We start from the raw sequence: 18,618 nt of genomic DNA, 5'->3' as shown, positions 1-18,618 counted from the left end.
CTTGCCCTTGGGCTTAATGTCTCTGATTCTGTTGTGAAAGTTGCTGTAATTTGGAATTATGGATTCTATTTGCATACTTTTGTTTGTCTTCCAACCCTTCCAAGGGTTTTAGCAAGGGTAGACTCTGCCTGCCTGGGGTTGTCTGCCTTTCGCTGCACACAGCATCAGGTCACAACAGTGTTCCAAGCCCAGGTGTGCCCCGGGCTGCACCCTCGCATTGAACACCCTTTCATTTTGTTGGCTTGAATGTCGTTGACTTTGTTCTTGTGGGATTCGGAGAAAGACACTACCCTGGGCGGCAGCATTTACAATGAGTCTGGACTCGGGGTGCCTGGGCCTGGGCTGGGAGGGGGTATTGATATTCAGGGTTGACTTAGGGGGTTCTGCTGTAGTCTACCTTGTTGCAGATGGTCTCTACACCTGGCTAGCACAGAGGGACGGGACAAGTACGGTTGTGTTTTTAGGCAAATAATGAAACTCAGAGGAGTCTGAAAACAGCTCAGAGTCCAGACCCTCCCAGCACAGGTGCTGCCGTGTGGCAGTTGCTGGAGCTTTTGCTGGGGCTCAGCCTGTTCCTTTTGAACGGTTACTAACACCAGCAACGCAATCCGTTATTAGTAAAGCAGAATGAAGCAGAGAACCCGCCTCCTGTCTACAGCCAGGCTGGCTGTGAACCCCTTGTGTAACGGGATGGCCTTGAACAACATCCTTTCTTTCTTTCCTTCCTTCTTTCCTTCCTTCTTTCTTTCTTTCTTTCTTTCTTTCTTTCTTTCTTTCTTTCTTTCCTTTTCTTTTTTCTCTTTTTCTTTTTCTTTTTTGACAGGGTTTCTCTGTGTAGTCCCAGCTATTCTGGAACTCTCTGTATAGGCCAGGCTGACCTTGAATTCACAAAGATCCATCTGTTTTTTTCCTCTTGAGTTGCTGGAATTAAGGTGTGTACCATTGTGCCTGGCAACCTTGAATTTCTCATCCTTCTGAATGCAGGGATCACAAGTGTGTGCCACCACATAGAGTTTTGTTTGATACAGGGGATTAAAACCAGGGGTAAGCAAGTCCTCTACCTACTGACTACATCCTCACCCGGAAGTTAAGTTTTAAGGTGCTTTGACCTAAGCTTAAATTAACCAAACCAGTTAGTGCAGTGAAATCATTTTTCTTCTGTTTCACTTCCTTAAAGGTTCACCCTGGTTTCCCCCTGTTCCTTTCCTCACCTGTATGTAGGTGCTTTGGGGTTGGAAACTGGAGGGAACTGGGAGAGAGAAATGATCCAGGAAGGATAAAAAAATAATAATATGTTAAACGCAAACCCAGCCATGCAGCAAAAGCCCACTTCTGCCTCTCGGCTGGGTAGGTTTCAGTCTCTCGGCGGGAGACGCTTGTACACACGCCCCTAAACCCACACAGACGAAACCCCTCCGCAGAGAAGCCGGTGACAGGAAACTCACTTCAGCACAGGAACTTGGTAATCGCTTTTGCCTCTTTCAGAGTGTTCCTGCTGCCTTAGTCACCTCGAACACCACACCGAGGCTCGCCACCTCCGACTTGAACTCTTCCCGTCCAGCGGTGGCGTCCTTCAAGGGCGGATCAGTGGGAGCCTTGGGGAGGAGAGAGCGGGATCCCAGGAGGGACTCGTGGTAGTGATAGGGTTTGGCTACATCAGCCTTTCCATGGCTATGGGGAGCAACTGAGACTTCCGGAGTCAATCGTCTTGGTGTTGAGACATTCATTTGGCATTCTACAACAGGTAAGGCTTTTGTCCCTTTAAAAACAATTCTTCAGTGTCCTGTGGTCTCTGTAATTTGGTGATCTCTGTAATTTTGCTGAGATTTTTTTTCCTTAAAGCTGTACATTGTAATTACCTTGTTTAATCCGTTATAAAAAGCATAGCCCAAACTTAGAGGTGGGGGTGTGCTCTGCTGTGCATCCCCTCTCCAAAGTCTTAGCAAAGACACAGTGAGGTTTCCTTGTCATTTTGCCTTGTTTTTATTTTGAGGTGAGGCCCCTTGTAGACTAGGCTGGCCAATCTGTAGTAAAGAATGGCCTTGAATCCTGGATCCTCCTGTTTCCACCTACCAAGTGTAGGGATTACAGGTGTGTGCCCACGAAGCCTGGAAGGTCACACATATTCCTAAAACATTAAAAATGTGATTGTCTGGATTTCCGAGGTGTTCTCATATATAGAAAATGCCTGTTTTGGGGGGGCTGACTGCGTCTGAGCTTGCTCGTGTGGGGACTTAAACATCACGCAGTGGCATTTGATAAAGGAAGTGAAAGGACCCTCCAACTGCTACAGGCAACAGTTTTAAAGTTATCTAGTTAGGTAAAGAATACACACACACACACACACACACACACACACACACACCACACACACATATCATACAGACTTGGATCCAGAATTGCTACCTAGTTAGCCTCAATGCTAATGGCCCCTTTCTAGACCTTTCCATTCAATTTAAATTTAGTATCTGAGGTGGTTTCTCACTGCCAAATGATTGCCTGGGTGGTAGCAATAGCATCAGAAACAACAGCAAAAACTTGGGAAATCACTGGTTTAAGGCATTTTACCAAGTTAAAGTCACGACTTATTCAAGGAGCAAGTAGTTGATGATTGCTCACCAGTTTTAAGATGCTGTGCATGAGAGAAGAGAAATATAAGGAAACTCATTCCGTGGTGGACCTTAGACTCTAGTATTCAGAGTGAAAAGTACCGTTTGGGAAACAGGAGAGGCAGCGAGGTGGCAGAGGCTCTCAGGGATGTAGGGGTTTCAAGAAGGGTGTGGGAGTGAGGTATAGCAGCTAGGAGGAGTCGGGCCTTCAGAAGGATGGGAACCCAGCAGATGGAGAAGGGGAAGGTTGTTTTGGACCTGGAGGGCCGTGTGGACTTTACATAAAGAGGAGACTAACTGGCCCAAGAAGAGAAGGCAGTTTACCCTCTGCAGGAGGATAGGGTTAGGAAGACAGGATGTGGGTCAAATGGCGGGTTCAATGAGAACAGACAGCATTCGGTAGTTTTCTAGCTTTCTTTAGCCATTTTCGGGGAGGCTTGATCAGCTTTGCATCCTTGGGTTGCCTTCTGCTTTCTTGTAACTGCTTTGCGATTCCTTCTGGGCCTCTAACATCGTTCCTTGGTACATCGTGGATGCAGAGAAAGGCCTGTGGGAAAACTCCGGGCCTGTTTTTCACATTTTAAGAAGACTTTCAATCGTCTGGGTACCGCGGGTGGCTTTCCTCATGGGAGGTTGACTAGGTGGATAAGCAAGTCTCTGACCCTATCAAAAGCTTCTCCAAAGAGTCTGTGAACTTTTCTTGTGGCGAGTGCGAGCCATTTTGGCCACACAGCTGTCATTTCCAGGGACATTCCTTTAGAGAGACAGTGTATTATAATAGTTCCTGGACCACGACAATTGGGATCTAAATAACACAGAAGATGAGCAAGAGCCAAAAGACCCATGTTGAGCCCTGGTTCTACTATTTCTGGGCCGTGGGAACCTCAGATAAGTTATTGAAATTCTCCAATGTTCCTGTTTAAATTATAAGACAGCTCTAACAACAGCAGTAATAACTGAAGATTGTTACCTCAAAAGGTTGTTGTCGAGATAAAATACACAAGGTGTTTAACTTAGTATCTAGCTTACAATAAACTCTCAAAGGCCGGCCCTTGGGACTTGTAAAGACTTGGTTATGGACACAAATGAAAATGAGTTGATTGCTGGCCTGAGAGCAGGCTGTCTACAAACTTGCCTATTGAACACAGTATTCCTTTTAAGGGAAATTTAGGGTGATAGGTAAAAGGCTGGGAATTAACTTTTTCTAAATCAATTAATTAATTTTTTACATACCAACCCCAGTTCCCCATCTCTCCTCTCCTTCTACTCCCCTTCTTTTCCCCCATCCCACCTCCCTTCTGCTCCTCAGAGAGGTTAAGGTCCTCTCCCCCCGGGAAGTCAGCTAAGACTGTCGTCCTGTCCCCTCGTTGAGGCAGGATCAAGGTTCCCTGTTTGCCCTTTCTCCCCCACCCTGTGCCTAGGCTGAGCAAGCGAGGTATCTAAACATCGAGAATGGGCTCCACAAAGTCAGTTCATGCACGAGGTTACATCCTGGTCTCACTGCCCAAGCCACACCACAGTCAGCTGTATTTGGGGGGAATTAGCATTTTGAGAACCAGCTATGGACTAGACACAGGGTTTAGATATTTTATAAATGTTAACATGTGAAAAAAAGAACAGATTAGAAAAGCGATGTTTTAAGCCTTCCCCCGCAGCTCTTCCAACTGCCTAGAGAACTCCTCTGAGGATCTGCAGATGTTTGTGAACATCTGGATGGATGTCTGAAGGCTGTGGGTGGAATCACAGAGGTTTTTGGAATCCGAGGCAGAGAGAGCAGTTTATTTCTTGGCCCAGTTTGAGTTAAATCACATAATTTTAATATTTTAGTTGCAATGCTAGCAAGATCCAGCCGAAAATCCATTCCTCCTCCACAGTGCGATACTTTTGACCATGAGGTCTTGAAGTATTGCTTGAGGGTCTGGATGCTTAGGTTCGGTGAAAGCCCAGGTTCGAAGCTCCCTGCTTTTCCTTTCCTCTCTAAATGACAGGTTCACCTGGACTAGAAAGGCCTCCTTTTTGAAGTGTAGTGACAGCTGGTATGCTAATTATGAAGCTGATTCTCAATTTTGTGTCAAGATTAGTCAAATAGCGATACTGCTTTTCTTCTAAGACCTTCTGAGAATGGAGAGAGGAGATTCTGGGGCTCCAACTAGAGAAAGAGAGGGACAACAGCCAGAAAGGGGGCCCTGGATGGGAACTGGAAGGGGATGAGTTGGTCAGTGAGAGGAGGCCTTAAGTGATGGAAGGGATGTCTAGGGGGAAAAGCAGGGAGTGTTGGAAACACCCGACCTATGGCCTGGTCTGACGTTTCTCCCCAGCAGCTGCTTGACCAGTGTCTGTGCAGTCTGCACTAGGAACTGGTTGGACCTCGAAACCATGCGGGCAGCTTTCATTCTTCTGTGTCTTACCATAGCCCTGGAATTGAGTCCAGGAATCTGTGTGATCAAAAGCACAAGCCCTGAGATGACACGGAACTGGTGGCTTTACAGAGGCCATCTCAGAGCCATGAAATGAAGCTCTCTCTCCTACCAGTCCCCACACGCCAATATGGTCGCTGGAGACAGTGCTGTGCTGTGACTGTCCTCTCTCTGTTGTGACCGCCATTCGAACACAGACGAGGGTTTCCTTTGTCCTGAATTTATTCCTTGAGACAGTTTCTGGGCGTGAGAGGACTGGATCAAGGGCGTGAGCTTTTTTAGTTCAATCCTATTCTCATTAAGGCGTCTTCTTTAAAACCGCTAAGTCTCAACCTTCCAGATGTTGTAGCCCTTTAAGACAGCTCCTTGTGGTATGGGAACCCCTACCATAAAATTATTCTGTAGCTACTTCATAACTGTGATTTTGCTACTGTTATAAACTGTGATGTAAATATCTGATATGCAGGGTATCTTGGATGAGACCCCTAAAGGGGTCATGGCCCACAAGTTGAGAATCACTGCTCTAAGGAGCTCAAAGGAAGATACTTACTAGCAAGGAGAAAGTGCCCAATCATCTCTCCTCTTTCTTTTCCTGTAGAAGGGAATGGAGAAAGTGACCAATCAGCTCCCCTCCTTACTTTTCTGTAGAATGGAAAGCTGGGAAGAAATTTCCAGAGCATTTCTGAATGTCCCATGGCTTCTTCTTGTGTAAGCTGGGGCCTTCTTATCTTGCCAGTTGATTTCTGGTAAAACTGGAGTCAGCAGTGACCTCTTCCCCTTTTCCTAGAAAAGAAAACCAGGGCAGAGCCTGGTGAGGTAACAGGCCCTGTTCTTACCACACCCCTGCGAGCCGTGTGTAGTCATTCATCAGCTCACTGCTGGAGTAACCGGGCAGCTGCATACATGACCTCACGGACGATGATGTCGTGAGAAACACGGTCAGTGGGTTGGTGGCTAATCAAGCACCCCAAAACATAGTATTGCTCTCTCAGTTTTTATGTTTTATTTGTTACTTACATAATCTGTTGACGAAAACCCTCACTGGTTGAACAGGTGAGAATAAGGTGAATTTTCAGGGCTTTTCATGGAAAATAATTGCACTGGGCAGTGGTGGCACATGCCTTTAATCACAGCTCTGGGAGGCAGAGGCAGGCAGATCTCTGTGAGTTTGAAGCCAGCCTGATCTGCAGTGTGTGTTCCAGGACAGCCAAAGCCACACAGAGAAACTCTGTCTTAAAAACAAAAATCAATCAAACAAACAAACAAACAAAAATTGCTTTTTGGAAAGTACCAGCTGATACCCTTGTGTTCTAGAGTCAATCCGTGCCAGCTTGCAAGAGCAGACTGTAGTGTTTCCAGAAGTTTTGACAGGCGCCCAAGTCCCTGGCAGCTGTGGGTCTGTTGATGGCCGTGCTGTAGGACTGTGTGCTAGGTGGCCCTCTCTTCTTCCTTGTTCAGTGGTCTTGTGTTGTTAGTTAGAAACCAGTCACGGGAGATTTACATTACCAAATCTGTAAACACAACGTGCTGCTCAGAAAACTTTGATTAAAAGTTTGGCCGCTCTGCTGATTTTTATGGCGAATGAGAAAGGTGAGCCATTAGAAATGAAGGCATTGGGGCTGGAGAGAGGGCTCCGTGGTTAAGAGTACTTGCTATTCTTCCAGATGAGCCTGGGTACAACTCCCAGCTCCCACATGACACCTCGCAACTCCAGTTTCAGGGGATTTGACACCCTCACTCAGGCATAAATGCAGGCAAAACACCAATGAACATGAAAAAAAAATTTTTTAAAAAGAGGCATTCACAGCCGGGCGGTGGTGGCACACGCGTTTAATCCCAGCACTCGGGAGGCAGAGGCAGGCGGATCTCTGTGAGCTCAAGACCAGCCTGGTCTACAAGAGCTAGCTCCAGGACAGGCTCTAAAGCTGCAGAGAAACCCTGTCTCGAAAAAACCAAAAAAAAAAAAAAAAAAAAAAAAAAGAAAGAAAAAAAAAGAGGCATTCACTACTATAGCTGGCCAATTTTAAAGAAAAAAGAAAGAAGTGAAAGTATTTTGTGTGTCAGAATGCTAAAATAGAGTTTGTTTTTACTTCACTGTAACTGTGCGCGTGCATTTTTAAAAGCTGGAGAAAATAGGAGAGGGCAAGGGAATTTGTGTGCCGCACGAGCCTTGCCGCTAACCTGCAAAGCTTGGGATGGTCCCTTGGGCAGAGCATGGTAAAGGGAGTTGGGATCTGGACCGTGCAGAATTGTGGATGCTGACGGGTTTCCTTTGAGAAGCTGAGACTGGAGGAAGTTCCTGGGCTCCAAGAACTTGAGCAAGCACCTTGTAGACGAGAAGGCCAAATGTCACTGCACACTCAAGCCCTAAACGGTTTCTGGACACAGCTTTTCCTTACGTAGACTGAGAACCAGCCAATAGAAAAGCTAAACTCTAAGGTCAGAGGCGCTGCATGCCTGTGATCCTAGTGTCTGGGAAGCTGAGGCAGGGGACTTGAGAGCCGAAGGCCAGCTGAGCCTCCTGCAAAACTGTCTGAATGCAAAGCAAGCAAATAATAACACCACAGGAAAGAAAAAAGCAAGAAACTCATCCAAGGAGAGCTAGCTGGTCCAATGTCACAGTATTGGGGGGGGGGGCACACTGCGATAATTATTAGGAAAAATATTGAACCTGCTCTCTCCTTAGAGTGGAATAAATTTCCAACAGAGTAGGAGAGAAATAATAAAATAGGTGGAAAATACAGTGAAAGAGACAGAGGCCAGAGAGAGCGAGAAGAGAACCCGTCTTAGGAAGAGGCCGCGGTGATGCTCTCAGCGGTAGCCAAATGTGTGTGGAAATAGTTCGGTTTTGATTTCTAAACAAGGGTGTAAACTGGAGAGGATATAGTTCTCCTGAATTGTGGGTTCTCAGACGTGTGTGTACAAGAATCACCTGTAGGATGGGGGCATCCTAGGTTGTCTCCTTCTTGTTTTCTGTCAGGGAGGAGGCAGGCAGGAATGTGCTTGTATATTTCTGGTAAGTCTGATGTGGACAAACCATAGGTCCTTGTTTGGGAGACACTGTAGATCGAAGGGTAATAGTTTAGAGGAAACACACTCTCTGTCTCTGTTCTTGTGTGTGTGTGTGTGTGTGTGTGTGTGTGTGGTTTATGGGTGAGGAAGGGGGCTGGAGGCTCACAGTCCAAGAGCCTATCTTGTGATGATATATCAGCAGAGAGAGCGAAGTCAGGAGTTGTTTGTTATCGAAATAAGCTAAAGCTGGGAAGCTGTATTTACTGTACTCCCCTGATGCAGTTAGTACCACAGAATTCCCCTTCATAAGCAAACAGCTTTTGGTACGAATTTGAATCACCCAGGCAAGTTTGAAGACCCATGAATGCTTTGGTTTCAACCAACTAAGAGGTAGTCATTAAAAATAGACTTACAAGCTGGGCAGTGGTGGTGCATGCCTTTAATCCCAGCACTCAGGAGACAGAGACAGGCACATCTCTGTGTGTTCGAGGCCAACCTGGTCTGCAGAAGAGAGTTCCAAAACTGCAGAGAAATCTTTGGAGAGAGAGAGAGAGAGAGAGAGAGAGAGAGAGAGAGAGAGAGAGAGAGAGAGTAAATTTACAGGAGAATATAGGGGTGATTATGGCAGAAATTATTGGGGGTCTTGGTGAGTGATAATATTATATTAAAGGAAGAGAGAAGGTATCATTTTTGATAAAATGGAGTAGTAACATAACCAGAGACCTCCTGTACTCACAATAGTAATGACAGATTTACATCATAAAATAAACATCAGAAATAAATGATGTGCATGTTGTAGTAGCTGGGGCCCCGAGACCGTCTGTTTTGCTTGCCTGCCTTCAGAGGATCTGTGACTGTCATAAACTCTCAAACAATCTTTAGTATCCCTTCCTCATGTTTCCCATCACCAGAGCTTCTAATCTCTCAGAATAGGATGTGATAAATCAAGAACAAGCCGAGAGCCCATCTTCCCACCAGAGGCCTGATCCAGGGTCTTTTGGCTACGAAGCGTCGAACGCTTAGAGTCAGACTCTGTAAGCACCTGCTGACCACCCTCATCCCCACATGTCTCGGGGTTGCTTATGCTCTGGAGCAGCCCTGTGCCTCTTTTCCTGCACCCCACCCATCTACCCGCCTCTCTTCCTTTCTCTTATTTCCTTCTTTTCAGTTTTCCCTCCCTCCCTTTCCCCCTCTTTCTGTCTTCCTCTTTTCTCTGTCTTTCTCTTTTTCTCCCTCTTTCTTTTTTCTCCCCCCCTCTCTCTTTCTCTCTCTTCCTGACAGAGTCTCTCTCAGTGGTCCGCCATCTGGAGCTCAATCTGTAGTCTCGGGAGGCCTCAAACTTGGCGGTTCTCCTGCCACTCCTCATGGAGTGCTGAGATTACAGGTATGAGCCACCAGTCTGACTAGAAGAGTCTGTCTTACCTTTTAAATGATGTATTTATTTTTATTTCATGTTCCCTGGTGTTCTGCCTGCATGTATGCCTGTGTGAGGGTGTCAGATCCCCTGGAACTGGATTCACAGATAGTTCTGTGCTGTCCTATGGGTGCTGGGAATTGAACCCTGGTCTTCTGGGAGAGCAGTCAGTGCTCTTAACGACTAAGTCATCTTTCCAACCCCGAAGAATGTTTCTTAATAAGTTTTGGGACTACCAAATCTTTTGGGATCTAATGAGAAGCAAAGACCTCTGAGAAAAAGCACATATATAGGAACATGGACATTTGACCCACAGCTCGGGAGTGTGTATTCAGAACCCATAGACTTCGCATTAAGAACACTGGCCTCAGAGGCTGTCAGTAGCTTGGAGGAAGCATTACGGGATGGAGGAAATCAAGTTCTGCTTCTTGTGACGTCAGGTTAGACAGAAATGCTGACTTTCCACTGATGTTGATGGGCAAGATGGCGGCTTGAAGGTGCATCAGATCCTTAAGCAGCTTCCTTCCAGAGACTGTGTGATCACTGCTCTCTTTCCTTCTGAATCATCTTCTGTGAACCCAAGGTCAGCTCCCTGTTGGGAGAGCAACTTTCCAGGGTTTCATTTTAGTGTCCTACGTACAGTTATGTGTAACCTCTGCTGGCACCAGAAACAGCAGCTTTTGTATACAGAGTGGATCAATTCAGACTGCAGAGGAGAGTGGCAGGTCAGGGGTCAGCTGACACCTCCAGCATGCAGTGAAAGGCAACAGGTGGTGTGTGCTATTCCTGAGCGTAAGATGTAGCCTCCCCTCCTCTCCCCTCCCCTCCCTTCCCCTCCCCTCCCTTCCCCTCCCCTCCTCTCCCCTCCTCTCCCTTCCCCTCCCCTCCCTTCCCTTCCCTTCCCTCTCTATCCCTTCCCTCTCCATCCCTCTCCTCTCCTGTCCACCCTGTGTCTGTACGTGTGTCTGTGTCTGCATGTGTGTGCATTCATTCACAGCGTGGGGATTGAATCTATAGCTTCACGCATGCTCTAGGCAGGTGCTCCGGCATCGAACCACATCCCCTGCCCAGATACAGTCTTTCCTCCCTGAAGCTGAACATTGGGTTGGACCTTGACAGCTCTGGGGCCAGTCCTTTCCCTATGCAGTCTTTTGAGCACAGATACCATTTGGTCATTGTTGGGTCTGGCAATTTGGGGAATTGCGCTTTGGTTGGAAACTCAAGCCTCTGAGCATCTCTTCTCGAGCAGAGACTCAACCCCGAACCTGCCCGCTTTAACCAGCCAGCTCTGCTAAGATTACCACACTATGGAGTCACAGTCATAGGCTGGGCTGCAGGGTGGAGGCGTGAAGTGTGCCCTTCCTCAACCCTCCAGAGAACAAGTATGTGAAGCTGGCTAAGAATTCATGAAATATGAGTCGACATTCTCTCTTTCCAGGGTAGTATGACAATTATACCCGTATTTTTGAGAAATAAAATGAGAATCTCAAACAGACACATTCATATAAGGAGTACAAAGTGCCTTCCATCACTGTCTTAATCGCTGTACACCTGAGGGTAGGTTTTGTGCCAAGTTCGACATGGATCAGAGTAGTAACGTTGCATTTTACGACCCCTAGTCCCAGCCCTCAGCACTCAAGTGTGGGCTTTTAATGGTTAGGCTTACAGCTTTTCTCACTTCACAGTGGGCCCGTACAGCTGTTCTGCCTTTCTTTCTCAGTACAGCACGCCACACACGACATAAGGAAGTCAACAGTTCACTATAAAACAGTCTTCAAGTTAGATGACTGCGCCCAGGCACAGGCTGATGTTGGTGTGCTTAGCATGTTGGTACAGTCTAAGCTAGGAAGTTAGACTGTTACTGAGTGCATTTTCAGTAAACAATACTTCCAGCTGACGATGGTTCATCAGGACAGCATACCACTGTAAGCCAAGGGACGGCAAAGGCCAAGGGCAAACTTACCCTTTCTGCAGGCCACTTGGCATCCTTGCTGCCTTTAGCTAGCCAGTGCCACTGCTTCCTCTCCCTTCCAGATCCTTCCATTTTCTTTCAGGTGGAACCCTGCTTTTTTTTTGTCTCCCTTCCCTCCAGGCCCAACTACCACTCTCTTGAGAAGCGGCTGAGGATATACACCTCGCCACAAACCCTTTTCTTTCTCTCTCTCTTGTATTTTTTTTCTTTCTCGGTTGCCACAAAAATTTCTTAGTTTTATTCCAACCGTGAGCTGAAGGCAGTGCTCACCATAGTGGGGACATCTAAGAACACGTGGAATTAGTCCTCCTACCCATGAACGGGGAAGGGAAAGCCATATATTTAGAACCAAATTTAAATGATGTAAAGCCATTTTTGTCGGCAACAAAACCCTTCATATAATTTGCTCCACAATGCTTTTCTCCAGATAAAACCTGACTTTTGTCAGCTCCTGTATCTTTGGACAGTAACTGACTGAATTTATGTTGGTAGCGGCCCTGGCCCTGCTTATGCTGACGGGGTAGATAGCATTAAAGGTCTGTACAGGAAATATGAGGGGTAAAGCCAGAAAACCCTTACATATCCGCAGTACCACAGTTTCCTACATCTCTAAAGCAATATCGTCATTTTATTCCTGTACCTAGGTTCTCAGAGAAGCATCTACGACACTGTTGGCTTTAAAATCTAATACTGAATGTAGGTTCATAATAGTAGTGCCAGGCCATTGTAGCAAATGAGACATACACACTTTTTAACATGAGCTCACAGGAATGCATTTTTTGCAGCCTATAAGCTTTTGTGTATTAAAATCTCTACCCAGTCTCTTCACTTCAAGGTGTATAGAGCCCACAGAGAACGGTCCTGGTGTTGCTTTCTAGTCTAAGAGAAATCCTGCTAACTCTCAAAAGGAGCATTTGAGTTAACAAAGGGAGACTATAACTGTCTCTCCGAGGCCTGTGGTCAGCTTTACTTCTTTTCATCATCTATATCTTGGGGAAAGTAATTAAAACAGATATTAGGCAATATTAGTATTAGATTCTAGAGCTGTGAACGTGTGTGGAGAGTAGGGAGGCCCATGTAGAATTTAGATCAAATGTTCTTTGGGTTTCCCCAAGTTCTGCCCATTTGACTTGGGAAAGACCCATCAAATGCTTATCCGGGAGAAAGGTTCAATGCTCTTCCAACGGGCCTTAGATGCCTGTGGTTTCAATTTAAGACTAGACTGCTACTTTTCAAAATTGTAGTCAAGAAAACAAAACAGAACGCCAGCGTTGTCAACTGAAGTTCATGTTTTTGTTGTGTTGACCGGCGACGAGGTAACTTTACACTTTTAGCTTTTCTGGCATAGTGGCCCTTTCTTGGAGGACTGAAATGATCACACTTTAGATTTATTTTCCACAGCTATTGATGCTGTTTTGCAGTTAACTTTCGCCATGACTGACTGATTTTCTTTTTTCACAGGTAGATAAGCTCACTATGCTATCCACCAATTACAGTTACCCTTTTCTTTGTCTTGCCAGTTTCGAGAGTGACTATCGGCCCTGGGATACTGTCTCATTAAAACACAGCTAGTGACCACGGTGATGTGTGCTTATGATGTAGAAATTACTGTGACGTTTTGAAGAAATTTGATGCTTCAAAATCTCTACATCTATATTTTACCTTTTAAAATTCAAGGATCTTAGGTCTTATAATTCGATATGCACAAAAAGAACTACCCACTCCGTCCAGACAGGGTTTCTCTGTGGAACCCTGGCTATCCTGGAACTCACTCTATAGAGCAGGCTAGACTCGAACTCACAGAGACCCCCTGCCTCTGCCTCCCAAGTGCTGGGAATAAAGGCATGCACCACCACTTTTAATGATGGGAACTGGAGTATAAAGGCTGGCGAGTTTATATTTTAAAGTTAGAGATCTTATAGCTAGCTCTATTGCTTTATAGTTAGTTTTGGAATTAAAGGAAAATAAAATTTTCAAATGAATACAGTTGACTGTTTCTAAGTTCTTCACATGTCAGGAATTTCCCAAAGGAACCAAAAATATTCAATTTTGGAACAACTTTTATATACTTTGAAAGACATGTGTACTTGATAAATCATGAGTGTGTTCATTTTAGCATAAGAGGAAAATTACTTTATATCATCTTTTGTTCCTTTCAAATGCTAAATAAAAATTGGAACATTAAAAAATTCTTTAAAAGGATTAGTTTAGCAAAGAAGAGAATTTTCATTTAACTGAGAGAAATCTCATGTTTGATTTGTGTAATATCCCTGATTACATTTTCAAATACGTTTGTTTTTTTCTGGATTTTTTTTACATTTTATTTATTATTATTATTATTATTATTATTATTATTATTATTATTATTATTTGTGTGTGTGTGTGTGTGTGTGTGTGTGTAAGCATGACCATGTATAGAAGTCAGAGATTCTTGCCTTCTACTGTGGGAGCTAGGGATCGAACTGAGGTTGTAAGGCTTGCCTGCCAGCATTTCTATGCTCTGAACTCTGGCTTTGGTTTAACAGTAACTAAGAATCATGTTAGGACACGTATTGCTTGTGAGACACACAGGTTATCAGCAATGCTTCTGCCTGCAAGTTCACAAGACCTGACTAAATAAATAAATAAAATACCCAGCATCCCTTGCTCCATGAACAAGTAGGTGGGAGCCTTCCCATGTTCTGGAACTAGTTCAAGTACACAGGTGATTGTTTGCAAAGTGACCAAGGGTTTGGAGCTCCCCATTGGAACCTGGTGGGCTCATCACTGAATACATACCTGAAAACAATGACTTCCCCAGAATAGCTCAGCAGGGAGGGATCAGGCCACCTGGGCCAGTCTTTTCATTTTCACTAGCTCCTCCCAGATTCTCCCCACTCCCTTACCTACCCAACTTTATGTTTTTGTCTGTTTCTCTCTTTAAAACAAAAACAAATCCAAAAAACAAGAGACCAATAAGACGGAAAAACCAAACCAAAACAAAATATAAAACCATGGAGTTTGTTGTGTGCTGGCTAAACACTCCTGGGTGTGGACCCGCCCTGGAGTGTGGCTGATATACCCAGCGACAGCCCATTGGAGAAAGTTGTTTCTTCCAGTTGCCAAAGGGTATTGAATATAAAGACCCCATGTCTTCTTCCCCCTTCAGTACTGAGACGCTGTCTGGCTTGAACCCGTGGAAGATTTGTGCATGCTGCCACAATCTCTGTGAGTTCATATGGCACCTGTCCTGCTGTGCCGGGAAGACAGTGTCCTTGGAGTCACCCATCACCCCTTCCTCTTTTAAATAGACCCTGAACCTCGCGGGGAGGGGTTAGGACTGAGTCCAGAGTCCTTCACTCTCTGCACATTGTCTGATTGTGGATCTCTGTGCTAATGGACAGGGCCAGTCTGTGGCAGGCCTACGAGACCATGCTTGCTATCATGCACCCCGCCTCCCTGTCTTCCAGTTCTTACATTCTTTCTGCCCCTTTTCTGTGATGTTCCATGAGCCTTAGAGGGAGTGATAGGAAATGCCCCATTAGGGCTAGCACTCAAGTGCCCCTTGTTCTTAACACTTAGCATTGAGTCTCTGTATTCACCATTTACTGTCAGTGCTAGGTGTTGGCGGGGTAAGGATAGAATAAGAACTATGTCATCCTTAGACGTGTGTGTGTATGCACATTAGTATACTTCGCTTTCAAAATGTGTGCTTTATATGTTGACTGGAAAGAATGTTTTACCCAACATATTTTACAGCTCCACTAAACACCCACATCTCAAAGACCTTCAGATTTTCCAGGATCTTAAATGGCCAGCTTAACTTTCTTTTTCTATCTCACCTCTTTGTGTGTGTGTGTGTGTGTGTGTGTGTGTGTTAGTGTGTGTGTTGTGTGTGTATGTGTGTGTGCATGAACATGCATATTCATGAGTGTTCAGACCAGGGGTTGATGTCAGGTGCGCTCCTCCCTCACCCTTCACCGTGTATTGAGACAGAGCCCCTCACTTGAACCCAGAGCCCATGATTCAGCTAGACTAGACAACCAGCTTGCTGTAGGGATCACTTGTCTCTACCTCCCAAGGCCAAGCTTACAGGCAGGCCACTGCGCCTCTTGACTCTTACATGGGTGCTGAGACTCCTGTTCTTACACTTGCATGGCCTGTGCTTTGCCATCCCAGCAGGCCTAGCTTCTCATTCTTGCTCCCTATCATTCTCCAGCTGTAGCCCGGGGTCCAGGCAGAGCGATCTATCTGGTCCCTAGACATGTAAGTGGTATTACTCCTTCAGGCCTTTGTACATTCCCCTCTTTTTGCTTTGTGAAACTCCTTTTCTTTCCGGATTTTATTCAACGCCACTTTCTGTGAGACACTTGGAGAGGTTTCAACCATTGCCAATCCTCCTTGCTTCCACGCCAACCTTTACCATCCTTCCCTCCACAGCCCAGAGGAAGTCCAGCTTTCTCCATAAGTCTGTAACAGGGCCTTAAGCCTGAGCACTTCTCAACTCCACGCTATCCCATTCCGTTTCCAGTCTGCCTTCTTTGATGCATCTGCTTCATTAACCAGTCCTCTCCTGTCTCCATTTGTTGCTTCCCTAGCAGCAGGTCTGCATCTTGTCTCCACAGTCGGCTAAATTCCAGACAAACAGGGACTCCCATGACTGGCGAGTGCTGTGTGTAAAGCAAGAATTAAGAAAAGTCGCTTAAATAGTAGATAAAATGCACAGACATCAGAGGATAAAGTGAGAGCGTACGGTGATAGAAACACTGTTTCTTTGAGATTCTAAACCCTGCTTTATTTGTGTCTTAATATAGATCTATCTGCCAGCATGGGTATAGCACATAGGAGAAACCTCTAAGCTGGATGTGGTGGTTCACATCTGTAATTTCAGCACTTGGGAAGCTGAGGCAGGGGGATTGCTGTGAGTTCAAGGCTAACCTGGGCCATGCTGTGAGAATGCTGTCTAAAAGAACACACACACATGCACGCATGCACACACACGTACATATGTACATATGTTCATGCACACACACACACACACACACACACACACACACAAAGGGGTTGGGGGACAATGCTCAAGGGCCTGGTTAGAGTCAGAAAACTATTCATCTGCCTTATCCTGCCTTCCAGTTCCTCCCCCTATGTAGGAGTTGGTAGCACCACAGGATGGTGTGACACTCAGGGCTGTAGCTCTGCTCCAAAAAGCAGCGAGCACAGTCAGCGGCTATGAATGTTTCCTTGTGTCTCATCTGATGGGTCTATAAATTAGGGGTGTTTTCTACCGTGGGGGATTATTATGAAGAGAAGATGAGGTAACTTATGGAAGTGCCCGCAGCGTGGTCTAGAACTCTGTAGATACTGAGTGGATGTTGCGGTGGGCAGCTGGGCTTACATGGTTGGATGTTTAGTGGGGCTGAGATGCCTTTGTTTTCCTGGCTTACATGGTTGGATGTTTAGTGGGGCTGAGATGCCTTTGTTTTCCTGGCTTACATGTTTTCCTGGCTTACATGGTTGGATGTTTAGTGGGGCTGAGATGCCTTTGTTTTCCTGGGTTTGCTTCTTGAAGAATGGTTGTCTCTGAGGTGTGCTTGTTTTGGAAGATGACCATGTGATATTTGATGCTATAGCTGGGCTCTAGGAAATGTTTCCTGAATCAATTTAGTCACTCTGCAAACTTCATAAAGTATACATACATAAGTCACGGCAACTACTAAACTGGGCATGGTGACATAACCTGTAATTGCAGGAGACTGAGGCAGTAGAACTGCCTTCCTGGGTGAGAGTGAGTTTAAAACCTGCCTGGACATCTTAGTTGACTCCCTTGCTCAAAAATAAAGTAAAAAACCAAAGAGGGCTAAATCTCAGTGGTAGAATTCTTACCTAGAATGTTCAGACCTCCAGATCCCATCTCCAGTGTTGGGGTGGAATGGGATGAGGATGGGGGACAGCTATGGCATCCCAGGAGGGGGAGGACACAGCTATGACATAACAGACGCTATAATATTGTGGAGCCATCATTGGATATGTGGCCCATTATGGTCGGACGTGCAGAGAATTTCTAGGAGTTGGAATAAGGAACACACGTATCTCCAACATGCTCAGTGCCTTTAAGACCTGGGATGAAACCGTCTTGTTCCCTGTGATGATAAAATTAGCTCCAGTGGTGGTAACTTGCTTCCAGTGCCAAGCAAAATTTAATCCATTTGTTCTCTGTAATGCAGGCACACTTTGAACCTGCACCAGCAACCGAGCTTAACGCAATTATCTTGACTTTTGACTGGGTTCCCCCCAATCCAACTTAACCAAGTAAAAATACAAAATATCAGCTAAAAATCCGAATTTCAGATAAAGCACTAATAATATTTTTAGTATAAGCGTATTCCATGTCCTTTGATTAGAGAAAAAAAAATTAAGTTATTTGAAGGAAAAAGTGAGTATGTCGGGAGTGTCCGAGGCTAGTCACACTGTCAGCAAGCTGTTCAGTCGGCCCTGAGCACTTGCCTTTAAGAATGATAATAACTCTGGAAAAGGGAGGTGTTGGTTATCTCCAAACTTTAACACAGCCAAAGAAAAGCATCTAGGAAAATGAGTCCTGAATGGAAGAGAATAAAGGATAGCGGCACGTATGTAATAAAATGCCACGATGAAACCCTTCCTCGTGTGTGCTAACCTGAAAAATCAAGAAGAAATGTAGGGCTGACCAGATGGCTCAATGGGTAAAGGCACCCGCCACCAAACTTGATGAGCTGAGTTAAATTCCCAGAACCCACATAGTGGGAGGAGGGAATTGACCACAAGATAATTAAATAAATGTCATTAAAAATTCATTACTACATTACTGTGCAAAACTGGCCTTATTTGTATAACTTATTACATTTTATTCTTCATTGTTAAAACTTCTAGGCTAATAAAGTTTCAGTAAGTCCTTTAAACATTTAGAATATAAAAATGTGTCTGGACTTTAATGTTACACTGGCAAATAGAACAAAATATCATTAGAATGCTGGGAAAAATAAGAAATTGAGTCATATATATTCACCTAATTCTATCAATTGCTAAGATATTTCCCTTATGTTCAGTCAACTTTTCCCAGCTCCTGACTTTGTGACAGCAATTTAAAGGTCTGCTGTGACTGGGTCTTTATAGGGGGACTCCAGATTCAAACGGGGAACACCCAGAAATGATGTCTCCTGGTGCCCCACTCTGGTGTAC

The 18,618-nt window shown here is 45.2% G+C and overlaps 1 protein-coding gene across 1 annotated transcript in view; it reads left to right on the top strand.

Annotated features, from left to right (window-relative positions):
- Nucleotides 1–1,500: 1,500 nt before the first annotated feature.
- Rhoh (ras homolog family member H) overlaps nt 1,501–18,618 on the top strand; it is a 35,030-nt gene continuing 17,912 nt past the window's right edge. Inside the window, exon 1 of the mRNA XM_038344013.1 lies at nt 1,501–1,744. The gene's annotated coding sequence lies outside the window, so the exon portion shown is untranslated. The remainder of the gene's footprint in view (nt 1,745–18,618) is intronic.

This window comes from Arvicola amphibius, chromosome 1, assembly GCF_903992535.2.
Source record: "Arvicola amphibius chromosome 1, mArvAmp1.2, whole genome shotgun sequence".
Classification (NCBI taxonomy): Eukaryota; Metazoa; Chordata; class Mammalia; order Rodentia; family Cricetidae; genus Arvicola; species Arvicola amphibius.
The sequence above is the reverse complement of the archived record's forward strand: the minus strand, read 5'-3'. Positions and strand labels throughout refer to the sequence as shown.